Source organism: Taudactylus pleione, unplaced genomic scaffold (assembly GCF_031769625.1).
Source record: "Taudactylus pleione unplaced genomic scaffold, aTauple2 ptg000070l, whole genome shotgun sequence".
Classification (NCBI taxonomy): domain Eukaryota; kingdom Metazoa; phylum Chordata; class Amphibia; order Anura; family Myobatrachidae; genus Taudactylus; species Taudactylus pleione.
In genome coordinates, this window is record NW_028284472.1 from 17,507,284 (window position 1) to 17,529,676 (window position 22,393).

Sequence of the window (22,393 nt, forward strand, 5' to 3'; positions counted from 1 at the left end):
ACTTAAAATAGGACTTGCACCATATATCAGCAAGAGGAAGACTCAGATATAGCTGTTTTTGCATTTGGGAGAACTATTGTAAATATCTGACACTCCTTTGCCACTCTATGTATTTTACAAGTGCTACAGTCGAACCAAGTGCTAAAACCACCAGGTGCTCTGTGGCGCAATGGATAGCGCATTGGACTTCTAGTTGGTTGTAGTTATTCAAAGGTTGTGGGTTCGAGTCCCACCAGAGTCATTCTTCAGTATTAAATGCAAATATTTAAGATTTACATTCAACTTTTCATAACAATATGATTGGAGATTGGACATCCTTATACTACATAAACAATATAATGATCGGTTGTTGACTGGAAAGTCCCTTTCAAAGTTAGATCACAAGTTACAATGTTATTTCAGATTCCTTTAAACCTGTAATTCATGTTTTGAAACACTTTTGTCTCTACTCAACTAGCCTTGCTTAGATTGAGTGGTATGTATTCTAAAACATCATAAAAAAATGTCTCCCTACAGTCCTTAATTGTGTACTACAAATTATGTCACTAATTCCGCATACTTAAAGTAGGACTTGCACCATATATCAGCAAGAGGAAGACTCAGATATAGCTGTTTTTGCATTTGGGAGAACTATTGTAAATATCTGACACTCCTTTGCCACTCTATGTATTCTACAAGTGTTACAGTCAAACCAAGTGCTAAAACCACAGGGGCTCTGTGGCGCAATGGATAAATGTAAATCTTAAATGCAAATATTTAAGATTTACATTCAACTTTTCATAACAATATGATAGGAGATTGGACATCCTTATACTACATAAACAATATAATGATTGGTTGTTGACTGGAAAGTCCCTTTCAAAGTTAGATCACAAGTTACAATGTAATTTCAGATTCCTTTAAACCTGTAATTCGTGTTTTGAAAACACTTTTGTCTCAGCTCAACTAGCCTTGCTCAGAATGAGGGGTATGTATTCTAAAACATCATAAAAAATGTCTCCCTACAGTCCTTAATTGTGTACCACAAATTATGTCACTAAATCCGCATACTTAAAATAGGACTTGCACCAAATATCAGCAAGAGGAAGACTCGGATATAGCTGTTTTTGCATTTCAGAGAACTATTGTAAATATCTGACACTCCTTTGCCACTCTATGTATTCTACATGTGCTACAGTCGAACCAAGCGCTAAAACTGCCAGGGGCTCTGTGGCGCAATGGATAGCGCGTTGGACTTCTAGTTGGTTGTAGTTTTTCAAAGGTTGTGGGTTCGAGTCCCACCAGCGTCGTTCTTCAGTTTTAAATGCAAATATTTAAGATTTACATTCAACTTTTCATAACAATATGCTTGGAGATTGGAGATCCTTATACTACATAAACAATATAATGATCGGTTGTTGACTGGAAAGTCCCTTTCAAAGTTAGATTACAAGTTATAATGTGATTTCAGATTCCTTTAAACCAGCAATTGGTGTTTTGAAAACACTTTTGTCTCAGCTCAACTAGTCTTGCTCAGATTGAGGGGTATGTATTCTAAAACATCATAAAAAATGTCTCCATACAGTCCTTAATTGTGTACCACAAATTATGTCACTAAATCCGCATACTTAAAATAGGACTTGCACCAAATATCAGCAAGAGGAAGACTCAGATATAGCTGTTTTTGCATTTGGGAGAACTATTGTAAATATCTGACACTCCTTTGCCACTCTATGTATTCTACAAGTGCTACAGTCGAACCAAGCACATAAACTGCCAGGAGCGCTGTGGTGCAATGGATAGCACGTTAGACTTCTAGTTGGTTGTAGTTATTCAAAAGTTGTGGGTTCGAGTCCCACCAGATTCATTCTTTAGTTTTAATTGCAAATATTTAGGATTTACATTCAACTTTTCATAACAATATGATTGGAGATTGGAGATCCATATACTACATAAACAATATAATGATCGGTTTTTGACTGGAAAGTCCCTTTTAAAGTTAGATCACAAGTTACAATGTAATTTCAGATTCCTTTAAACCAGTAATTGGTGTTTTGAAAACACTTTTGTCTCTACTCAACTAGCCTTGCTTAGATTGAGTGGTATGTATTCTAAAACATCATAAAAAAATGTCTCCCTACAGTCCTTAATTGTGTACCACAAATTATGTCACTAAATCCGCATACTTAAAATAGGACTTGCACCATATATCAGCAAGAGGAAGACTCAGATATAGCTGTTTTTGCATTTGGGAGAACTATTGTAAATATCTGACACTCCTTTGCCACTCTATGTATTCTACAAGTGCTACAGTCGAACCAAGTGCTAAAACCGCCAGGTGCTCTGTGGCGCAATGGATAGCGCATTGGACTTCTAGTTGGTTGTAGTTATTCAAAGGTTGTGGGTTCAAGTCCCACCAGAGTCATTCTTCAGTATTAAATGCAAATATTTAAGATTTACATTCAACTTTTCATAATATCGGTTGTTGACTGGAAAGTCCCTTTCAAAGTTAGATCACAAGTTACAATGTTATTTCAGATTCCTTTAAACCTGTAATTCGTGTTTTGAAAACACTTTTGTCTCTACTCAACTATAGATTGAGTGGTATGTATTCTAAAACATCATAAAAAAATGTCTCCCTACAGTCCTTAATTGTGTACCACAAATTATGTCACTAATTCCGCATACTTAAAGTAGGACTTGCACCATATATCAGCAAGAGGAAGACTCAGATATAGCTGTTTTTGCATTTGGGAGAACTATTGTAAATATCTGACACTCCTTTGCCACTCTATGTATTCTACAAGTGTTACAGTCGAACCAAGTGCTAAAACCACCAGGGGCTCTGTGGCGCAATGGATAGCGCATTGGACTTCTAGTTGGTTGAAGTTATTCAAAGGTTGTGGGTTCGAGTCCCACCAGAGTCATTCTTCAGTTTTAAATGCAAATATTTAAGATTTACATTCAACTTTTCATAACAATATGATAGGAGATTGGACATCCTTATACTACATAAACAATATAATGATTGGTTGTTGACTGGAAAGTCCCTTTCAAAGTTAGATCACAAGTTACAATGTAATTTCAGATTCCTTTAAACCTGTAATTCGTGTTTTGAAAACACTTTTGTCTCAGCTCAACTAGCCTTGCTCAGAATGAGGGGTATGTATTCTAAAACATCATAAAAAATGTCTCCCTACAGTCCTTAATTGTGTACCACAAATTATGTCACTAAATCCGCATACTTAAAATAGGACTTGCACCAAATATCAGCAAGAGGAATACTCGGATATAGCTGTTTTTGCATTTCAGAGAACTATTGTAAATATCTGACACTCCTTTGCCACTCTATGTATTCTACAAGTGCTACAGTCGAACCAAGCGCTAAAACCACCAGGGGCTCTGTGGCGCAATGGATAGCGCGTTGGACTTCTAGTTGGTTGTAGTTATTCAAAGGTTGTGGGTTTGAGTCCCACCAGAGTTGTTCTTCAGTTTTAAATGCAAATATTTAAGATTTAAATTCAACTTTTCATAACAATATGATTGGAGATTGGAGATCCTTATACTACATAAACAATATAATGATCGGTTGTTGACTGGAAAGTCCCTTTCAAAGTTAGATTACAAGTTATAATGTGATTTCAGATTCCTTTAAACCAGCAATTGGTGTTTTGAAAACACTTTTGTCTCAGCTCAACTAGTCTTGCTCAGATTGAGGGGTATGTATTCTAAAACATCATAAAAAATGTCTCCATACAGTCCTTAATTGTGTACCACAAATTATGTCACTAAATCCGCATACTTAAAATAGGACTTGCACCAAATATCAGCAAGAGGAAGACTCAGATATAGCTGTTTTTGCATTTGGGAGAACTATTGTAAATATCTGACACTCCTTTGCCACTCTATGTATTCTACAAGTGCTACAGTCGAACCAAGCACATAAACTGCCAGGAGCGCTGTGGTGCAATGGATAGCACGTTAGACTTCTATTTGGTTGTAGTTATTCAAAAGTTGTGGGCTCGAGTCCCACCAGATTCATTCTTTAGTTTTAATTGCAAATATTTAGGATTTACATTCAACTTTTCATAACAATATGATTGGAGATTGGAGATCCATATACTACATAAACAATATAATGATCGGTTTTTGACTGGAAAGTCCCTTTTAAAGTTAGATCACAAGTTACAATGTAATTTCAGATTCCTTTAAACAAGTAATTGGTGTTTTGAAAACACTTTTGTCTCTACTCAAATAGCCTTGCTTAGATTGAGTGGTATGTATTCTAAAACATCATAAAAAAATGTCTCCCTACAGTCCTTAATTGTGTACCACAAATTATGTCACTAAATCCGCATACTTAAAATAGGACTTGCACCATATATCAGCAAGAGGAAGACTCAGATATAGCTGTTTTTGCATTTGGGAGAACTATTGTAAATATCTGACACTCCTTTGCCACTCTATGTATTCTACAAGTGCTACAGTCGAACCAAGTGCTAAAACCGCCAGGTACTCTGTGGCGCAATGGATAGCGCATTGGACTTCTAGTTGGTTGTAGTTATTCAAAGGTTGTGGGTTTGAGTCCCACCAGAGTCATTCTTCAGTATTAAATGCAAATATTTAAGATTTACATTCAACTTTTCATAAAAATATGATTGGAGATTGGACATCCTTATACTACATAAACAATATAATGATCGGTTGTTGACTGGAAAGTCCCTTTCAAAGTTAGATCACAAGTTACAATGTTATTTCAGATTCCTTTAAACCTGTAATTCGTGTTTTGAAAACACATTTGTCTCTACTCAACTAGCCTTGCTTAGATTGAGTGGTATGTATTCTAAAACATCATAAAAAAATGTCTCCCTACAGTCCTTAATTGTGTACCACAAATTATGTCACTAAATCCGCATACTTAAAATAGGACTTGCACCAAATATCAGCAAGAGGAAGACTCGGATATAGCTGTTTTTGCATTTCAGAGAACTATTGTAAATATCTGACACTCCTTTGCCACTCTATGTATTCTACAAGTGCTACAGTCGAACCAAGCGCTAAAACCGCCAGGGGCTCTGTGGCGCAATGGATAGCGCGTTGGACTTCTAGTTGGTTGTAGTTATTCAAAGGTTGTGGGTTCGAGTCCCACCAGAGTCGTTCTTCAGTTTTAAATGCAAATATTTAAGATTTACATTCAACTTTTCATAACAATATGATTGGAGATTGGAGATCCTTATACTACATAAACAATATAATGATCGGTTGTTGACTGGAAAGTCCCTTTCAAAGTTAGATTACAAGTTATAATGTGATTTCAGATTCCTTTAAACCAGCAATTGGTGTTTTGAAAACACTTTTGTCTCAGCTCAACTAGTCTTGCTCAGATTGAGGGGTATGTATTCTAAAACATCATAAAAAATGTCTCCATACAGTCCTTAATTGTGTACCACAAATTATGTCACTAAATCCGCATACTTAAAATAGGACTTGCACCAAATATCAGCAAGAGGAAGACTCAGATATAGCTGTTTTTGCATTTGGGAGAACTATTGTAAATATCTGACACTCCTTTGCCACTCTATGTATTCTACAAGTGCTACAGTCGAACCAAGCACATAAACTGCCAGGAGCGCTGTGGTGCAATGGATAGCACGTTAGACTTCTAGTTGGTTGTAGTTATTCAAAAGTTGTGGGCTCGAGTCCCACCAGATTCATTCTTTAGTTTTAATTGCAAATATTTAGGATTTACATTCAACTTTTCATAACAATATGATTGGAGATTGGAGATCCATATACTACATAAACAATATAATGATCGGTTTTTGACTGGAAAGTCCCTTTTAAAGTTAGATCACAAGTTACAATGTAATTTCAGATTCCTTTAAACCAGTAATTGGTGTTTTGAAAACACTTTTGTCTCTACTCAACTAGCCTTGCTTAGATTGAGTGGTATGTATTCTAAAACATCATAAAAAAATGTCTCCCTACAGTCCTTAATTGTGTACCACAAATTATGTCACTAAATCCGCATACTTAAAATAGGACTTGCACCATATATCAGCAAGAGGAAGACTCAGATATAGCTGTTTTTGCATTTGGGAGAACTATTGTAAATATCTGACACTCCTTTGCCACTCTATGTATTCTACAAGTGCTACAGTCGAACCAAGTGCTAAAACCGCCAGGTGCTCTGTGGCGCAATGGATAGCGCATTGGACTTCTAGTTGGTTGTAGTTATTCCAAGGTTGTGGGTTCGAGTCCCACCAGAGTCATTCTTCAGTATTAAATGCAAATATTTAAGATTTACATTCAACTTTTCATAACAATATGATTGGAGATTGGACATCCTTATACTACATAAACAATATAATGATCGGTTGTTGACTGGAAAGTCCCTTTCAAAGTTAGATCACAAGTTACAATGTTATTTCAGATTCCTTTAAACCTGTAATTCGTGTTTTGAAAACACTTTTGTCTCTACTCAACTATAGATTGAGTGGTATGTATTCTAAAACATCATAAAAAAATGTCTCCCTACAGTCCTTAATTGTGTACCACAAATTATGTCACTAATTCCGCATACTTAAAGTAGGACTTGCACCATATATCAGCAAGAGGAATACTCAGATATAGCTGTTTTTGCATTTGGGAGAACTATTGTAAATATCTGACACTCCTTTGCCACTCTATGTATTCTACAAGTGTTACAGTCGAACCAAGTGCTAAAACCACCAGGGGCTCTGTGGCGCAATGGATAGCGCATTGGACTTCTAGTTGGTTGAAGTTATTCAAAGGTTGTGGGTTCGAGTCCCACCAGAGTCGTTCTTCAGTTTTAAATGCAAATATTTAAGATTTACATTCAACTTTTCATAACAATATGATAGGAGATTGGACATCCTTATACTACATAAACAATATAATGATTGGTTGTTGACTGGAAAGTCCCTTTCAAAGTTAGATCACAAGTTACAATGTAATTTCAGATTCCTTTAAACCTGTAATTCGTGTTTTGAAAACACTTTTGTCTCAGCTCAACTAGCCTTGCTCAGAATGAGGGGTATGTATTCTAAAACATCATAAAAAATGTCTCCCTACAGTCCTTAATTGTGTACCACAAATTATGTCACTAAATCCGCATACTTAAAATAGGACTTGCACCAAATATCAGCAAGAGGAAGACTCGGATATAGCTGTTTTTGCATTTCAGAGAACTATTGTAAATATCTGACACTCCTTTGCCACTCTATGTATTCTACAAGTGCTACAGTCGAACTAAGCGCTAAAACCACCAGGGGCTCTGTGGCGCAATGGATAGCGCGTTGGATTTTTAGTTGGTTGTAGTTATTCAAAGGTTGTGGGTTTGAGTCCCACCAGAGTTGTTCTTCAGTTTTAAATGCAAATATTTAAGATTTAAATTCAACTTTTCATAACAATATGATTGGAGATTGGAGATCCTTATACTACATAAACAATATAATGATCGGTTGTTGACTGGAATGTCCCTTTCAAAGTTAGATTACAAGTTATAATGTGATTTCAGATTCCTTTAAACCAGCAATTGGTGTTTTGAAAACACTTTTGTCTCAGCTCAACTAGTCTTGCTCAGATTGAGGGGTATGTATTCTAAAACATCATAAAAAATGTCTCCATACAGTCCTTAATTGTGTACCACAAATTATGTCACTAAATCCGCATACTTAAAATAGGACTTGCACCAAATATCAGCAAGAGGAAGACTCAGATATAGCTGTTTTTGCATTTGGGAGAACTATTGTAAATATCTGACACTCCTTTGCCACTCTATGTATTCTACAAGTGCTACAGTCGAACCAAGCACATAAACTGCCAGGAGCGCTGTGGTGCAATGGATAGCACGTTAGACTTCTATTTGGTTGTAGTTATTCAAAAGTTGTGGGCTCGAGTCCCACCAGATTCATTCTTTAGTTTTAATTGCAAATATTTAGGATTTACATTCAACTTTTCATAACAATATGATTGGAGATTGGAGATCCATATACTACATAAACAATATAATGATCGGTTTTTGACTGGAAAGTCCCTTTTAAAGTTAGATCACAAGTTACAATGTAATTTCAGATTCCTTTAAACCAGTAATTGGTGTTTTGAAAACACTTTTGTCTCTACTCAACTAGCCTTGCTTAGATTGAGTGGTATGTATTCTAAAACATCATAAAAAAATGTCTCCCTACAGTCCTTAATTGTGTACCACAAATTATGTCACTAAATCCGCATACTTAAAATAGGACTTGCACCATATATCAGCAAGAGGAAGACTCAGATATAGCTGTTTTTGCATTTGGGAGAACTATTGTAAATATCTGACACTCCTTTGCCACTCTATGTATTCTACAAGTGCTACAGTCGAACCAAGTGCTAAAACCGCCAGGTGCTCTGTGGCGCAATGGATAGCGCATTGGACTTCTAGTTGGTTGTAGTTATTCCAAGGTTGTGGGTTCGAGTCCCACCAGAGTCATTCTTCAGTATTAAATGCAAATATTTAAGATTTACATTCAACTTTTCATAACAATATGATTGGAGATTGGACATCCTTATACTACATAAACAATATAATGATCGGTTGTTGACTGGAAAGTCCCTTTCAAAGTTAGATCACAAGTTACAATGTTATTTCAGATTCCTTTAAACCTGTAATTCGTGTTTTGAAAACACTTTTGTCTCTACTCAACTATAGATTGAGTGGTATGTATTCTAAAACATCATAAAAAAATGTCTCCCTACAGTCCTTAATTGTGTACCACAAATTATGTCACTAATTCCGCATACTTAAAGTAGGACTTGCACCATATATCAGCAAGAGGAAGACTCAGATATAGCTGTTTTTGCATTTGGGAGAACTATTGTAAATATCTGACACTCCTTTGCCACTCTATGTATTCTACAAGTGTTACAGTCGAACCAAGTGCTAAAACCACCAGGGGCTCTGTGGCGCAATGGATAGCGCATTGGACTTCTAGTTGGTTGAAGTTATTCAAAGGTTGTGGGTTCGAGTCCCACCAGAGTCGTTCTTCAGTTTTAAATGCAAATATTTAAGATTTACATTCAACTTTTCATAACAATATGATAGGAGATTGGACATCCTTATACTACATAAACAATATAATGATTGGTTGTTGACTGGAAAGTCCCTTTCAAAGTTAGATCACAAGTTACAATGTAATTTCAGATTCCTTTAAACCTGTAATTCGTGTTTTGAAAACACTTTTGTCTCAGCTCAACTAGCCTTGCTCAGAATGAGGGGTATGTATTCTAAAACATCATAAAAAATGTCTCCATACAGTCCTTAATTGTGTACCACAAATTATGTCACTAAATCCGCATACTTAAAATAGGACTTGCACCAAATATCAGCAAGAGGAAGACTCAGATATAGCTGTTTTTGCATTTGGGAGAACTATTGTAAATATCTGACACTCCTTTGCCACTCTATGTATTCTACAAGTGCTACAGTCGAACCAAGCACATAAACTGCCAGGAGCGCTGTGGTGCAATGGATAGCACGTTAGACTTCTATTTGGTTGTAGTTATTCAAAAGTTGTGGGCTCGAGTCCCACCAGATTCATTCTTTAGTTTTAATTGCAAATATTTAGGATTTACATTCAACTTTTCATAACAATATGATTGGAGATTGGAGATCCATATACTACATAAACAATATAATGATCGGTTTTTGACTGGAAAGTCCCTTTTAAAGTTAGATCACAAGTTACAATGTAATTTCAGATTCCTTTAAACAAGTAATTGGTGTTTTGAAAACACTTTTGTCTCTACTCAACTAGCCTTGCTTAGATTGAGTGGTATGTATTCTAAAACATCATAAAAAAATGTCTCCCTACAGTCCTTAATTGTGTACCACAAATTATGTCACTAAATCCGCATACTTAAAATAGGACTTGCACCATATATCAGCAAGAGGAAGACTCAGATATAGCTGTTTTTGCATTTGGGAGAACTATTGTAAATATCTGACACTCCTTTGCCGCTCTATGTATTCTACAAGTGCTACAGTCGAACCAAGTGCTAAAACCGCCAGGGGCTCTGTGGCGCAATGGATAGCGCATTGGACTTCTAGTTGGTTGTAGTTATTCAAAGGTTGTGGGTTCGAGTCCCACCAGAGTTGTTCTTCAGTATTAAATGCAAATATTTAAGATTTACATTCAACTTTTCATAACAATATGATTGGAGATTGGACATCCTTATACTACATAAACAATATAATGATCGGTTGTTGACTGGAAAGTCCCTTTCAAAGTTAGATCACAAGTTACAATGTTATTTCAGATTCCTTTAAACCTGTAATTCGTGTTTTGAAAACACTTTTGTCTCAGCTCAACTAGCCTTGCTCAGATTGAGGGGTATGTATTCTAAAACATCATAAAAAATGTCTCCCTACAGTCCTTAATTGTGTACCACAAATTATGTCACTAAATCCGCATACTTAAAATAGGACTTGCACCAAATATCAGCAAGAGGAAGACTCAGATATAGCTGTTTTTGCATTTGGGAGAACTATTGTAAATATATGACACTCCTTTGCCACTCTATGTATTCTACAAGTGCTACAGTCGAACCAAGAACTTAACTCACCAGGGGCTCTGTGGCGCAATGGATAGCACATTGGACTTCTAGTTTGTTCTAGTTATTCAAAAGTTATGGGCTCCAGTCCCACCAGAGTTATTCTTTTGTTTTAAATGCAATTATTTAGGATTTACATACAACTTTTCATAACAATATGAATGGAAATTGGAGATCCTTAAACTACATAAACAATATAATGATCGGTTGTTGACTGGAAAGTCCCTTTAAAAGTAAGATCACAAGTTACAATGTAATTTCAGATTCCTTTAAACCAGTTATTGGTGTTTTGAAAACACTTTTGTCTCTACTCAACTAGCCTTGCTCAGATAGAGGGGTATGTATTCTAAAACATCATAAAAAAAATGTCTCCCTACAGTCCTTAATTGTGACCCATAAATTATGTCACTAAATCTGCATACTTAAAATAGGACTTGCACCAAATATCAGCAAGAGGAAGACTCAGATATCGCTGTTTTTGCATTTGGGAGAACTATTGTAAATATCTGACACTCCTTTGCCACTCTATGTATTCTACAAGTGCTACAGTCGAACAAAGCACTTAAACCACCAGGGACTCTTTGTCACTATGGATAGCACCTTGGACTTCTAGTTGGTTGTAGTTATTCCAAGGTTGTGGGTTCGAGTCCCACCAGAGTCATTCTTCAGTATTAAATGCAAATATTTAAGATTTACATTCAACTTTTCATAACAATATGATTGGAGATTGGACATCCTTATACTACATAAACAATATAATGATCGGTTGTTGACTGGAAAGTCCCTTTCAAAGTTAGATCACAAGTTACAATGTTATTTCAGATTCCTTTAAACCTGTAATTCGTGTTTTGAAAACACTTTTGTCTCTACTCAACTATAGATTGAGTGGTATGTATTCTAAAACATCATAAAAAAATGTCTCCCTACAGTCCTTAATTGTGTACCACAAATTATGTCACTAATTCCGCATACTTAAAGTAGGACTTGCACCATATATCAGCAAGAGGAAGACTCAGATATAGCTGTTTTTGCATTTGGGAGAACTATTGTAAATATCTGACACTCCTTTGCCACTCTATGTATTCTACAAGTGTTACAGTCGAACCAAGTGCTAAAACCACCAGGGGCTCTGTGGCGCAATGGATAGCGCATTGGACTTCTAGTTGGTTGAAGTTATTCAAAGGTTGTGGGTTCGAGTCCCACCAGAGTCGTTCTTCAGTTTTAAATGCAAATATTTAAGATTTACATTCAACTTTTCATAACAATATGATAGGAGATTGGACATCCTTATACTACATAAACAATATAATGATTGGTTGTTGACTGGAAAGTCCCTTTCAAAGTTAGATCACAAGTTACAATGTAATTTCAGATTCCTTTAAACCTGTAATTCGTGTTTTGAAAACACTTTTGTCTCAGCTCAACTAGCCTTGCTCAGAATGAGGGGTATGTATTCTAAAACATCATAAAAAATGTCTCCATACAGTCCTTAATTGTGTACCACAAATTATGTCACTAAATCCGCATACTTAAAATAGGACTTGCACCAAATATCAGCAAGAGGAAGACTCAGATATAGCTGTTTTTGCATTTGGGAGAACTATTGTAAATATCTGACACTCCTTTGCCACTCTATGTATTCTACAAGTGCTACAGTCGAACCAAGCACATAAACTGCCAGGAGCGCTGTGGTGCAATGGATAGCACGTTAGACTTCTATTTGGTTGTAGTTATTCAAAAGTTGTGGGCTCGAGTCCCACCAGATTCATTCTTTAGTTTTAATTGCAAATATTTAGGATTTACATTCAACTTTTCATAACAATATGATTGGAGATTGGAGATCCATATACTACATAAACAATATAATGATCGGTTTTTGACTGGAAAGTCCCTTTTAAAGTTAGATCACAAGTTACAATGTAATTTCAGATTCCTTTAAACAAGTAATTGGTGTTTTGAAAACACTTTTGTCTCTACTCAACTAGCCTTGCTTAGATTGAGTGGTATGTATTCTAAAACATCATAAAAAAATGTCTCCCTACAGTCCTTAATTGTGTACCACAAATTATGTCACTAAATCCGCATACTTAAAATAGGACTTGCACCATATATCAGCAAGAGGAAGACTCAGATATAGCTGTTTTTGCATTTGGGAGAACTATTGTAAATATCTGACACTCCTTTGCCGCTCTATGTATTCTACAAGTGCTACAGTCGAACCAAGTGCTAAAACCGCCAGGGGCTCTGTGGCGCAATGGATAGCGCATTGGACTTCTAGTTGGTTGTAGTTATTCAAAGGTTGTGGGTTCGAGTCCCACCAGAGTTGTTCTTCAGTATTAAATGCAAATATTTAAGATTTACATTCAACTTTTCATAACAATATGATTGGAGATTGGACATCCTTATACTACATAAACAATATAATGATCGGTTGTTGACTGGAAAGTCCCTTTCAAAGTTAGATCACAAGTTACAATGTTATTTCAGATTCCTTTAAACCTGTAATTCGTGTTTTGAAAACACTTTTGTCTCAGCTCAACTAGCCTTGCTCAGATTGAGGGGTATGTATTCTAAAACATCATAAAAAATGTCTCCCTACAGTCCTTAATTGTGTACCACAAATTATGTCACTAAATCCGCATACTTAAAATAGGACTTGCACCAAATATCAGCAAGAGGAAGACTCAGATATAGCTGTTTTTGCATTTGGGAGAACTATTGTAAATATATGACACTCCTTTGCCACTCTATGTATTCTACAAGTGCTACAGTCGAACCAAGAACTTAACTCACCAGGGGCTCTGTGGCGCAATGGATAGCACATTGGACTTCTAGTTTGTTCTAGTTATTCAAAAGTTATGGGCTCCAGTCCCACCAGAGTTATTCTTTTGTTTTAAATGCAATTATTTAGGATTTACATACAACTTTTCATAACAATATGAATGGAAATTGGAGATCCTTAAACTACATAAACAATATAATGATCGGTTGTTGACTGGAAAGTCCCTTTAAAAGTAAGATCACAAGTTACAATGTAATTTCAGATTCCTTTAAACCAGTTATTGGTGTTTTGAAAACACTTTTGTCTCTACTCAACTAGCCTTGCTCAGATAGAGGGGTATGTATTCTAAAACATCATAAAAAAAATGTCTCCCTACAGTCCTTAATTGTGACCCATAAATTATGTCACTAAATCTGCATACTTAAAATAGGACTTGCACCAAATATCAGCAAGAGGAAGACTCAGATATCGCTGTTTTTGCATTTGGGAGAACTATTGTAAATATCTGACACTCCTTTGCCACTCTATGTATTCTACAAGTGCTACAGTCGAACAAAGCACTTAAACCACCAGGGACTCTTTGTCACTATGGATAGCACCTTGGACTTCTAGTTGGTTGTAGTTATTCAAAGGTTGTGGGTTCAAGTCACACCACAGTCGTTCTTTAAATTTAAATGGAAATATTTAGGATTTACATACAACTATTCATAACACTATGATTGGAGATTGGAGACCTTTATACTACAAAATCAATATAATCATCGGTTGTTGACTGGAAAGTCCCCTTCAAAGTAAGATCACAAGTTACAATGTAATTTCAGATACCTTTAAACCAGTAATTGGTGTTTTGAAAACACTTTTGTCTCTACTCAACTAGCCTTGCTTAGATTGAGGGGTATGTATTCTAAAACATCATTAAAAAAATGTCTCCCTAGAGTCCTTAATTGTGTACCACAAATTATGTCACTAAATCTGCATACTTAAAATAGGACTTGCACCAAATATCAGTAAGAGGAACACTCAGATTTAGCTGTTTTTACTTTTGGGAGAACTATTGTAAATATCTGACACTCCTTTGCCACTCTATGTATTCTACAAGTGCTACAGTCGAACCAAGCTCTTAAACCACCAGGGGCTCTGTGGCGCAATGGATAGCGCATTGGACTTCTAGTTGGTTGTAGTTATTCAAAGGTAGTGGGTTCGAGTCCCACCAGAGTCTTTCTTTAGTTTGAATTGCAAATATTTAGGATTTACAAACAACTTTTCATAACAATATGATTGGAGATTGGAGATCCTTATACTACATAAACAATATAATGATCGGTTGTTGACTGGAAAGTCCCTTTCAAAGTAAGATCACAAGTTACAATGTAATTTCAGATACCTTTAAACCAGTTATTGATGTTTTGAAAACACTTTTGTATCTACTCAACTAGCCTTGCTCAGATTGAGGGGTATGTATTCTAAAACATCTTTAAAAAATGTCTCCCTACAGTCCTTAATTGTTTACCACAATACTTAAAATATGACTTGCACCAAATATCAGCAGGAGGGAGACTAAGACATGGCTGTTTTTGCATTTGGGAGAACTATTATAAATATCTGATACTCCTTTGCCACTCTATGTATTCTACAAGTGCTACAGTCGAACCAAGTCCTTAAACCATCAGGGGCTCTGTGGCGAAGAACAAACTTTGGGGTTCTAAGTAGAAAAAAGTCCCTGTTCGGGTCTGCTGTAACTTCAGAACTCGGATTTAAAACCCAAATCTCGGTTTTGGATTGCATGTAATCAGGTCAAAATTACATGTTTTTAGTTGTTTTTATCTATTTTTTTAAAAATCCAAAACCGAATGCAAACCAAAACATCTGAGGGTGGTTTTGCTAAAACCAAAACAAGGAAACATGCGTACATCTCTAGATATGCGTACACTACTGGTAGTGCCATAAGCTCACAATCTAATAGGTGCATTGAACACTTGGTGAAAAGAGTTATTCCTGGTAGGCTGGGTTCTTCTTTAATGAGCAAAAGGCATTTTACATCTAATTGGAAGCATTAATGGGCAGTTTATATTAATGTAGTCTACAATTGGAGGTTGTCAAGATGGCCTACCAAATATATAAGGTATAAGGTGAGAATAAATAATCATCAGAATATAATGGAAATCAATTGCTTTCAAATAACATTGTTTATTTCTATTAAGCCCTACACTGGCTCCTCTTCCCTTTCAGAACCCAATTCAAGGTTATTACACTCACCTACAAAGCCCTCGCCCAATCCTCTCCCATTTACATCTCTGATCTCATCTCCATTCACACTCCTGCCCACCCACTTCGCTCAACAAATGCACGCCGCCTCTCCTGCCAAATGATTACTCCCTCCCACTCCTGCCTCCAAGATTTTGCCCGTGCTGCTCCTCACCTTTGGAACTCTCTCCCTCTCCCTATCAGACTCTCCACCTCTCCATAAATCTTCAAATAGGCTCTCAAGACCCACTACTTCATCAAGGCCTTCCAGCTCTCATCCTAACCTGCTGCTACATGCTCTTTCCTCCCTATCTACCCCATCTGAGTCACGCCTGTTTATCCGCCCCTCCTCTTTGTAATGTAAGCTCTCATGAGCAGGGGTCTCTTCCCTCATCTGCTCATTTTGAATGTTTTAATCGCTAATGCAGCAATGTGTATAAACCATGTCTTTGTCCTGCATTGTATTGTACTGTAAAGGTGCGTATCCACTTGCCGATAGAGAAAGAACAGTAAGACTACAACATTGTAATCATACTGTCATTCTCCTTCCTCATATGTGCAGTCCCTCCACTGAACAATATGTCGTTCAGTGCAGGCACCCTCCCTCATCCCCAAACATGCACAACCTGTCGTTATCGGCAGATTGACCTGCATGTTCAGTCGATGATTGATGTTGAAAATGACCAGCGGAAGCGTGCATTGCTGGTCTTTCTCAACATTTTAATGCCTGATTTGTGAACGATTAATGAGCAATTGAACGATAACTAAGTCGTTATCGTTCAATCGCTCATTTTAATCGCCTAGTGGACACGCACCTTAAGTCACTGGATTCTTGTTCACTTGTTTGTTTATGTACTTTGGGCCTGATTCAGAGCCGCTCGCAAAAAGCGAGCGCTCGCTCTGAATGAGGGCGGTCGCTTTTTTTACAAAAAACGTCCTCCTGGCCGCTTGCTAAGCTGTGGGTGACCACCCACAGCTTTTGCGAGCGGCCAGGTGATGGTCACGACGGTCGCGACCATCGGGCTTGCGACGACACCCTTGTGGTAGGGTCTCGTTCCCGCAAGCCACTAGTGATGTCAGTAGGGCTGCCCTCAAACAGCAGGCGTTCCTATGGGAATGCCTCGTTTGGCCAGCCACCCCCCCCTCCCCGCCTACAAAAGCCGCCCCATTTGTAGCGAGCGCCGGAGCGAGTGAATTTCTCACTCGTTTCGGGGTCTTGCGCACGTGCATTGTGCACGCCACGTGTGCGCAGTGCCTCACCATCGACCCGCTTGCGAGCGCATATCATTTGCGAGCGTGTCTGAATCAGGCCCACTGTACGGCGCTGCAGAACACTTGTGGTGCCATATAAATAAAGGATAATAACAATAATAATAATTAAGTAGCCCACCATGTAAAGGAGGTAAAACTTTACTTTTTATTGAGTTAGATTTTCATAGACATATCCCATTGCCCAACAAAAGGTAATATAATACAATTTATGCTAATGTTGAAATCATTGATATTTTAGCAAGTGTGCAAACATTTTGCAGAGACCCCTCATGTTGTGCAGTGTATTTAAATTTTTTTAAATTTCTCCACTAGAGGGCGACAAAACACTACAATATTTTAATCTTCAACTTTATATCTCACTTACAGGAAAAGTGGTTTCAAAATCAAATACTATAATTTCCTTGCTAAAAGGTTTGGAAGTATATTATCTGTTTTACAGCCAGCTGAAAAACGACCCATAACTTTAATTTGGTAAAAAAAAAAGCAGCAAAAAAGATGTAGGGGCTCATTTTGCACTTTTTATTTCGACCTGCACTGTTACCTACTGCAGATCAATTTGAAAGAAATCCAAAACCAAAACCACAACCAAAACACGGGGGTCCATGCACATCACTTCCAGAAAGGCTTCACTTTTTATTTAAACCTGCACTGTTACCTACTGTGTATTTGGGTATACGTCCAGTATCCTGACATAGGGGATGCCAGCGCTTAGAATACTGGCGCCCAAATCCCAACACATTTCAGAATCCCGGTGCTGGCATCCCGAAAGCATGTAGCAGGGTTAGGGGGAGGGTTAGGGAATAATCAGTTGGCAGGAGAGGCGGCGTGCATTTGTTGAGCGAAGTGGGCGGGCAGGAGTGTGAATGGAGATGAGATCAGAGATGTAAATGGGAGAGGATTGGGCAAGGGCTTTGTAGGTGAGTGTAATAACCTTGAATTGGGTTCTGAAAGGGAAGGGGAACCAGTGTAGGGCTTAATAGATCGTGACCATCACCTGGTCACCCACAGCTTAGCAAGTGGCCAGGAGGACGGTTTTTGTATAAAAAAAAAAAAGCGGCCGCCCTGTTTCAGAGCGAGCGCTCGCTTTTTGCGAGCGGCTCTGAATCAGGCCCAAAGTACATAAACAAACAAGTGAACAAGAATCCAGTGACTTAAGGTGCGTGTCCACTAGGCGATTAAAATGAGCGATTGAACGATAACGACTTAGTTATCGTTCAATTGCTCATTAATCGTTCACAAATCAGGCATTAAAATGTCGAGAACGACCAGCAATGCACGCTTCCGCTGGTCATTTTCAACATCAATCATCGACTGAACATGCAGGTCAATCTGCCGATAACGACAGGTTGTGCATATTTGGGGATGAGGGAGGGTGCCTGCACTGAACGACATATTGTTCAGTGGAGGGACTGCACATATGAGGAAGGAGAATGACAGTATGATTACAATGTTGTAGTCTTACTGTTCTTTCTCTATCGGCAAGTGGATACGCATCTTTACAGTACAATACAATGCAGGACAAAGACATGGTTTATACACATTGCTGCATTAGCGATTAAAACATTCAAAATGAGCAGATGAGAGAAGAGGCCCCTGCTCATGAGAGCTTACATTACAAAGAGGAGGGGCGGATAAACAGGCGTGACTCAGATGGGGTAGATAGGGAGGAAAGAGCATGTAGCAGCAGGTTAGGATGAGAGCTGGAAGGCCTTGATGAAGTAGTGGGTCTTGAGAGCCTATTTGAAGATTTATAGAGAGGTGGAGAGTCTGATAGGGAGAGGGAGAGAGTTCCAAAGGTGAGGAGCAGCATGGGCAAAATCTTGGAGGCAGGAGTGGGAGGAAGTAATCATTTGGCATGAGAGGCGGCGTGCGTTTATTGAGCGAAGTGGGCGGGCAGGAGTGTGAATGGAGATGAGATCAGAGATGTAACTGGGAGAGGATTGGGCGAGGGCTTTGTAGGTGAGTGTAATAACCTTGAATTGGGTTCTGAAAGGGAAGAGGAGCCAGTGTAGGGCTTAATAGAAATAAACAATGTTATTTGAAAGCAATTGATTTCCATTATATTCTGATGATTATTTATTCTCACCTTATACCTTATATATTTGGTAGGTCATCTTGGCAACCTCCAATTGTAGACTACATTAATATAAACTGCCCATTAATGCTTCCAATTAGATGTAAGATGCCTTTTAATCATTAAAGAATAACCCAGCCTACCAGGAATACCTCTTTTCACCAAGTGTTCAATGTATCTATTAGATTGTAAGCTTATGGCACTAACAGTAATGTACGTATATCTAGAGATGTGCGCATGCCCCCGTGTTTTGGTTTGCATTCGGTTTGGGATTTTTCTAAAATAGATAAAAACAACTAAAATCATGTACATTTGGACCTGATTACATGCAATCCAAAACCCAGATTCTGGTTTTAAATCCGAGTTCTGAACTTACAGCAGACCCGAACCGGGACTTGTTTCTACTTAGAACCCCAAAGTTTGTTCTTCAGGAAAACTGAACCACACATCTCTACTTTCTGGCTTCACAGGTCCCCATTGCCAGGTGTAAGAGAACGCCTTTTCAAGACTATGTTATGTCATAGAGATTTCTGTCAACATAGATCTCTATGAGGATGGAGGGATTATGCAATTCATCAAACAACAAATCAAATGAAATGACTGTAGCTGTTTTTATAGATTTTAAAGAAATCCAAAACCAAAATGCTTATGGGTGGTTTTGGCCAAAACCACAACCAAAACTCGGGGGTCCATGCACATCACTACCAGAAGGGCATTCTCTTTTTATTTCAACCTGCACTGTTACCTACTGCGTATTTCGGGATAAGTTCAGTATCCTGACATAGGGGATGTCAGCAGTTAGAATACTGGTGCCCAAATCCCAACACATTTCAGAATCCCGGTGCTGGCATCCTGAAGGCAAGTAGCAGGGTTAGGGATAGGGTTAGGGGTTAGGCTCTAGGGGGAGGGTTAGGTTTAGGCACCAGGGAGGGAGGTTTAGGTTTAGGCTCTAGCGAGAGGGTTAGGTTTAGGCACCAGGGAGGGAGGGTTAGGCTCTAGGGGGAGAGTTACAGTTAGGCTCTAGGGGGAGGGTTAGGGTTAGGCACTGGGGAGGGTGAGGTTAGGTTTAGGCACTAGGGGAGGGAGAGTTAGGGTTAGGCTCTAGGGAAAGGGTTAGGCACCGGGGAGGGGGAGGTTAGGTTTAGGCACTAGGGGAGGGAGAGTTAGGGTTAGGCTCTAGGGAAAGGGTTAGGCACCGGGGAGGGGGAGGTTAGGTTTAGGCACTAGGGGAGGGAGGGTTAGTGTTAGGCACCGGGGAGGGTGGATTAGGCTCTAGGGGGAGGGAGGTTAGGTTTAGGCACTAGGGGAGAAGGTTAGATTTAGGCACAGGGGAGGGAGGCATAGGGTTAGGAAGAGGGGTGGAGGGTCAAGATGCTGACAGACAGGTGTCGGTATCCTAACCCTGTCAGGATGCCAGTGTCAGGATTTTGATCGCTGGGATCCTGAGCGCCGGCATCCCATACTCATCCAGCATATTTGCACCAAATAGGCATCTGGATCTTTTTTTCCGCATGAAGTATTTTTCATGTTTCATATTTGACACATATATTAACAATATTACACAGCAATACAATAGGTGTCACTCATATAATTAAGCAAAGAAGTCATACAGAATGTAATTAACATTTATTTACATAGGGCCAGTAACATCAATTTACAGCTAAACTATATCTCCCAATGAGAGAAAAACAAAAACTGTCACAAATTAAGTCCCGCCTCTGTTCCATCTAGGCCACACTCATCACGCTGTTAACCACATCCTCATTCCTGCCAGCCACGTCCCTGTGTTGCCTCAGCCACACCTATTTTGAAGGATTAACCAAACAAAAACTAGACTCTTTGGAGAAACGGCTGAATCAATACACATCAGAAGGCAACTAGGAAACAGTTAGGGACTACTGGTAACCAATGACATCACTGGGGCATGGGGCACCTGTGCGTGTGCCATGGGAACAGACAGTGGTGTAAGTTCATCCCAGTCACTCGGAGGAAAGTTAGAGTTGTGTGACCCCCTGGAGAAAAGGGAAAATAAATAAGGTGCATATATATCTATCAATATATATATATATATATATATATATACGCACATGCGTGTATATCAGTGATAATAAGAAATTATAATTATCGGGACTAGGACCCGATAATTAAAAAATAAAAATATGCCACTTTGGGGCCCCATATTAAAGTATATATAAATAATTCAGTATATATATCCCTCGCACAGCTCCCCCCTTCATTCAGATCTTCCCCCAACACACACACACAGCTCTCTCCACTGACTCAGATCCCCCCATACAGCTCTCTACACCCACTGACACACACAGCACTCCACCCACACGCATCCCCCATCTCACACACACACACACAGCACTCCACCCACACGCATCCCCCATCTCACACACACAGCACTCCACCCACATGCATCCATCTCACACACACACAGCACTCCACCCACATGCATCCCCCATCTCACACACACACACACACACAGCACTCCACCCACACGCATCCCCCATCTCACACACACACACACAGCACTCCACCCACATGCATCCCCCATCTCACACACACACACACACACACACAGCACTCCACACACACACAGCACTCCACCCACATGCATCCCCCATCTCACACACACACACACAGCACTCCACCCACACGCATCCCCCATCTCACACACACAGCACTCCACCCACATGCATCCCCCATCTCACACACACACACACACAGCACTCCACACACACACACAGCACTCCACCCACATGCATCCCCCATCTCACACACACACAGCACTCCACCCACACGCATCCCCATCTCACACACACAGCACTCCACCCACATGCATCCCCCATCTCACACACACACACACACACACACACAGCACTCCACACAGCACTCCACCCACATGCATCCCCCATCTCACACACACACACAGCACTCCACCCACACGCATCCCCCATCTCACACACACAGCACTCCACCCACATGTATCCCCCATCTCACACACACACACAGCACTCCACCCACATGCATCCCCCATCTCACGCACACACAGCACTCCACACACACGCATCCCCCATCTCACACACACACAGCTCTCTCCACTGACTCAGATCCGCCATACAGCTCTCTATCCTCGCTCACACACGCATGCACAGCACGCCACCCACACGCATTCCCCATCTCACACACACACACAGCACTCCACCCACAGGCATCCCCCATCTCACACACACACAGCCATACATGCTGACATTCAGCTCCCTCCTTCTGGGAGGGAGCTGAATGCCTGCATGCAGCGGGGGGCGTGGCTGGGCTATGATGCCATTTTGGGGGCGGGGTCAGGGTGTGATCGCACAAACGCATCATCGTGGCCCCACCCCCTCTTTACAATGCCAGAAATAAAGGCATTGTGAAGCAGGGGG

General features: G+C 39.3%; 15 non-coding genes across 15 annotated transcripts; all 15 read left to right on the plus strand.

Annotated features, from left to right (window-relative positions):
• Nucleotides 1-155: 155 nt before the first annotated feature.
• TRNAR-UCU (transfer RNA arginine (anticodon UCU)) lies at nt 156-241 on the plus strand. The gene is given in 2 exon segments: nt 156-192; nt 206-241. It is a non-coding gene; the product is annotated as a tRNA-Arg (tRNA).
• A 962-nt stretch (nt 242-1,203) lies between these two features.
• TRNAR-UCU (transfer RNA arginine (anticodon UCU)) lies at nt 1,204-1,289 on the plus strand. The gene is given in 2 exon segments: nt 1,204-1,240; nt 1,254-1,289. It is a non-coding gene; the product is annotated as a tRNA-Arg (tRNA).
• Nucleotides 1,290-2,318: 1,029 nt separating this feature from the next.
• On the plus strand, nt 2,319-2,404 carry TRNAR-UCU (transfer RNA arginine (anticodon UCU)). The gene is given in 2 exon segments: nt 2,319-2,355; nt 2,369-2,404. It is a non-coding gene; the product is annotated as a tRNA-Arg (tRNA).
• A 416-nt stretch (nt 2,405-2,820) lies between these two features.
• On the plus strand, nt 2,821-2,906 carry TRNAR-UCU (transfer RNA arginine (anticodon UCU)). The gene is given in 2 exon segments: nt 2,821-2,857; nt 2,871-2,906. It is a non-coding gene; the product is annotated as a tRNA-Arg (tRNA).
• A 471-nt stretch (nt 2,907-3,377) lies between these two features.
• Nucleotides 3,378-3,463, plus strand: TRNAR-UCU (transfer RNA arginine (anticodon UCU)). Its single transcript is given in 2 exon segments — nt 3,378-3,414; nt 3,428-3,463. It is a non-coding gene; the product is annotated as a tRNA-Arg (tRNA).
• Nucleotides 3,464-4,492: 1,029 nt separating this feature from the next.
• TRNAR-UCU (transfer RNA arginine (anticodon UCU)) lies at nt 4,493-4,578 on the plus strand. Its single transcript is given in 2 exon segments — nt 4,493-4,529; nt 4,543-4,578. It is a non-coding gene; the product is annotated as a tRNA-Arg (tRNA).
• Nucleotides 4,579-5,050: 472 nt separating this feature from the next.
• On the plus strand, nt 5,051-5,136 carry TRNAR-UCU (transfer RNA arginine (anticodon UCU)). Its single transcript is given in 2 exon segments — nt 5,051-5,087; nt 5,101-5,136. It is a non-coding gene; the product is annotated as a tRNA-Arg (tRNA).
• Nucleotides 5,137-6,165: 1,029 nt separating this feature from the next.
• TRNAR-UCU (transfer RNA arginine (anticodon UCU)) lies at nt 6,166-6,251 on the plus strand. Its single transcript is given in 2 exon segments — nt 6,166-6,202; nt 6,217-6,251. It is a non-coding gene; the product is annotated as a tRNA-Arg (tRNA).
• A 464-nt stretch (nt 6,252-6,715) lies between these two features.
• TRNAR-UCU (transfer RNA arginine (anticodon UCU)) lies at nt 6,716-6,801 on the plus strand. The gene is given in 2 exon segments: nt 6,716-6,752; nt 6,766-6,801. It is a non-coding gene; the product is annotated as a tRNA-Arg (tRNA).
• Nucleotides 6,802-8,387: 1,586 nt separating this feature from the next.
• TRNAR-UCU (transfer RNA arginine (anticodon UCU)) lies at nt 8,388-8,473 on the plus strand. The gene is given in 2 exon segments: nt 8,388-8,424; nt 8,439-8,473. It is a non-coding gene; the product is annotated as a tRNA-Arg (tRNA).
• Nucleotides 8,474-8,937: 464 nt separating this feature from the next.
• Nucleotides 8,938-9,023, plus strand: TRNAR-UCU (transfer RNA arginine (anticodon UCU)). The gene is given in 2 exon segments: nt 8,938-8,974; nt 8,988-9,023. It is a non-coding gene; the product is annotated as a tRNA-Arg (tRNA).
• Nucleotides 9,024-10,052: 1,029 nt separating this feature from the next.
• Nucleotides 10,053-10,138, plus strand: TRNAR-UCU (transfer RNA arginine (anticodon UCU)). Its single transcript is given in 2 exon segments — nt 10,053-10,089; nt 10,103-10,138. It is a non-coding gene; the product is annotated as a tRNA-Arg (tRNA).
• Nucleotides 10,139-11,718: 1,580 nt separating this feature from the next.
• On the plus strand, nt 11,719-11,804 carry TRNAR-UCU (transfer RNA arginine (anticodon UCU)). The gene is given in 2 exon segments: nt 11,719-11,755; nt 11,769-11,804. It is a non-coding gene; the product is annotated as a tRNA-Arg (tRNA).
• Nucleotides 11,805-12,833: 1,029 nt separating this feature from the next.
• TRNAR-UCU (transfer RNA arginine (anticodon UCU)) lies at nt 12,834-12,919 on the plus strand. Its single transcript is given in 2 exon segments — nt 12,834-12,870; nt 12,884-12,919. It is a non-coding gene; the product is annotated as a tRNA-Arg (tRNA).
• Nucleotides 12,920-14,508: 1,589 nt separating this feature from the next.
• On the plus strand, nt 14,509-14,594 carry TRNAR-UCU (transfer RNA arginine (anticodon UCU)). The gene is given in 2 exon segments: nt 14,509-14,545; nt 14,559-14,594. It is a non-coding gene; the product is annotated as a tRNA-Arg (tRNA).
• The last annotated feature ends 7,799 nt before the right edge of the window (nt 14,595-22,393 follow it).